This window comes from Miniopterus schreibersii (genome assembly GCF_964146895.1).
Source record: "Miniopterus schreibersii genome assembly, chromosome: 2".
NCBI classification, from domain to species: domain Eukaryota; kingdom Metazoa; phylum Chordata; class Mammalia; order Chiroptera; family Miniopteridae; genus Miniopterus; species Miniopterus schreibersii.
In genome coordinates, this window is record NC_138102.1 from 152,380,448 (window position 1) to 152,383,953 (window position 3,506).

A 3,506-nucleotide genomic window follows, 5' to 3' on the forward strand; every position below is an offset into this window, starting at 1 on the left:
AAATGAGAGTTAATGATAAAAAGTGGAAAATTTCTCATCATATGCCATGAGTAGTAAAATATTTTAAAGGGTTTTTTTTTATTGATTGATATTTATTTATTTATTTACTTTAGAGAGAGACAGAGGAAGGAAGAGAGAAACATTGATTTGTTGTTCTACCCATTTATGCATTCCTTGGTTGCCTCCCACATGTGCCCCAACTGGAGATCAAACCCTCAACCTTGGTGCAACCTTGGCATGTGGGGATGAGGTAACTAACTGCTTTTGTCTTTGTGCTTTTAAGATTTTTTTCTTTGGCCTTAGCTAATTTTGCTCAGTGGTTAGACCGTCAGCCCTCGGAATGAAGGCAGCCAAGGGCACATACCTCAGTTGCAGGCTCGATCCTCGGCCCCTGGGGCACATGCAGGAGGCAACCAATTGATGTGTCTCTCTCACATTGATGTTTCTCTCTCTCTCTCTCTCTCTTTCCCTCCACTCTCTGAAAAGCAATGGAAAGAATATCCTTGGATGAGGATTTTTAAAAAAAGAATCATCCCAAACTCCCCTATACACTCATTTTGATGCATCAGTATTAAAAACACACCTGGAAAGTTGATGAATATTCTACTGTAACCCTCTCCTAAGGTTCTCACCTGCAGAAGAGAGAGAAAACCCTCAAGACAAAGGATGCCAGGGTGAGCTCGCCCTAGTGCACAACCATGCTCCTTCTTGGGCATAAACTTTTTACTTCTTCCTGTAACCGAGCAAAACCAGGTTTGGCTGTCTGTAGCAACAAAAGCCAAATCTGTGAGACAGGTGCTGGTGAAAAGGGGAGAAGGTTTGTTCGAGTGCCAGCATCTCGAGAAGATGGGAGACTTGTCCCAGTCCTCAAAAACCCATCTTAAGGTTTCAGTGTCGGTGGCGGCTTTTATAAGGATGGAGAGGGAAAGCAGAACAAAGAGATGAGGGAGAGGGGCTATGCACGTGCATGCAGCGTCCTTGTTGGTCCCCATATGGATTCTCATGGTCAACATCCTTGAGCTGGCTGTCTGGTTGAATTCCCGTGTCTGGGCAGTTGGTGTTAGCCGGGGCCTTGAAGGTTAGACTGCTCCTTAGGTTCACACAGGAACTGAAGCTCCTGAACTGTAAAGTATACTAAAAAAACTTTTAACATACAAGCTCAAGTTTTGAGAGAAAAATCAGATTAGAGTAATAAACTGGGTATAACATTTACTAAGATTAATATGGGTAGCTTTATACAAGTAGAGTTTATTCATTCCCCATTACACTCCTAAACTCCAAGGGTCCCCATGAGACTTACAAACAAGGAAGCAGAGGCAACTTGTCCCGAGCTAACCCACTGATCCTCTCTCCTAGCCCCCCGCATACTCTTTTTTTTTTGTTAATCATAAGCCAAGGATATTTTTTCCATTGCTTTTAGATACAGTAAAAGTGAGGGAGGGAGAGAGAGAGATGGAGTGAGAGAAATAGTGATGTGAGAGAGACACATTGATCGGTTGCCTCCTGCATGTGCCCCTATCTGGGCCAGGAAAGAACCTGCAACCCAGGTAAGTGCTATTGATGGGGAATTGAACCCACGAGACTTTGGAGCATGGGCTGAAGCTCTAATCACTGAGCCACACCAAGCCAGGAGTCCAGGGCCCCCTTTTGCTCTAACTTTCCAGTGAGCTGAAAGCAGCCGTGCCTTGGCTCACTTCTTTCCTATAACATTTCTAGGGAGCCAAAGCAGAGCACCGCCTAGGCTCTCTCCTGTTGCTTCTATCCTAGGCCCTTCCTTGTTTCACTGCCCCAGCTTTAATAAACATACTCTCAAATATTGCCTGGACTCACATTGTGAAATCTTTCCTGCACAAAGTCAAGAACCTACACACCACAGGCCAGCCTGAGGCAGAACCCCTCTGGGCGCAGAACCCAAGGGCACCTTTCCTTAGGCAAAGGCAGGGTGGTCTTATTAGGCAGCTTACCTCACTAGTGTTGATCAAAAAATTCCAGACCCACCTGGCTGTGTGGTTCAGCAGTTGAGCATCAACCCTAGGATCCAGGAGATCAAGGTTCGATTCCCGGTCAGGGCACATGCCCACGTTGCAGGCTCAATCCCCCAGTAGGGGCATGCAGGAGGCAGCCGATCAACGACTCTCTCATCATTGATGTTTCTATCTCTCGCTCTCCCTCTCCCTTCCTCTCTCTGAAATAAAGATATATTAAAAAGAAAAAATTCCAGACTGATTAAGAGCATGTGAAGCATGTATCTCTCATTTTTCAATCATGAAGCATGTAACTCTCATTTTTAACCTAAATGTCAACCCTGTTCTATAACTCTGAACAAACAGTTACAAGCTAGTACCAGGAAACAGCCAACTGTAATGGTTAAACAATGCTCATCTTGGCTTCTGTACATTGCTTTGCTAGGTTACCACCCATCTCCATGCCAACCAGAACATAAATTTTGCCTTTATATTCGATCTGTTGAGACTGTTCGGGGCTGCAAATTTGTTTAGGACAGGAGTCTGCTTGCAGTCGCTGGCTAATAAATTCCAAACGGTCAGTTTGGTCTCTGTGTGAATTAATCTCACAAAAACTGAATATAACACATGTTTCTGAAAGAGGTTGAAACAGCATTTAGACAGGTATTAAATCTTGGTTTGGTATAACGGGCTTTTAGCGCAAGTGACATCATTTTGGGCCTATGATTTTGCAGTTTAACACATTAAACTGCAAAATCATTAGTTGTGTCAACATAAGAAATGTTCAAACCTGTAGAGAATTTTTATGAGTTTATTTAAGCTAAACTGATGACAGTTGCCAGTAAGCAAAATATCAATGGATTGAGAAAATGCTCCAGAGAATGGCAGTTTTGTACCTTATTTTATACATTACAATAAAAAGAGGAGGTGTGAATGGGTTACATGAAATCCACTGGTAATAGATTAGGGAGGTGGGAGAAAGCAAAGCTGGGGGGGGGGTGTGTTTAATCAGATCATCCTATGTGGTTACTTTAGGTCTCTGAGTTTGTAAGGCTGCCATGCAGGCCTCCCCTGAACTTTCAGGTTTAGTATGTGGCCCCTTTTTGTCCACAGCCCACACTTTTTGGTATCCTGTGCTGGGGTTGCCTAAATAGTAGGGGGACTTTATAAATACTCATTCAAACCAGGTTACCACTGAGAGTGAAAGCAAAAGACAACTGGGACTGTGCCAAGCAATCAAGGACATACTTTAAAATGTGTACTCGTCAATTAGAAGTTATTTTGCACGGTGAAGAATGAGCAAGTATTAAAATCGATCATGTAATTATGTTTCCCATCACCACTGAATTATTAAGGGCTTCTTGGGTATCTGCCCATCATCACTATAGCCCTTCCTGACTCCATTTGCCTCCACTAAATCTATCTTTTACAACCAAGGTGATTCATGTAGTTCAGGTTCTAAACCACATTTCTGATTGTGTCAGTGTGATATTTGATTTATAATAATATATATTGCCTGGCCAGCAAGCTTCAGCGGTTGAG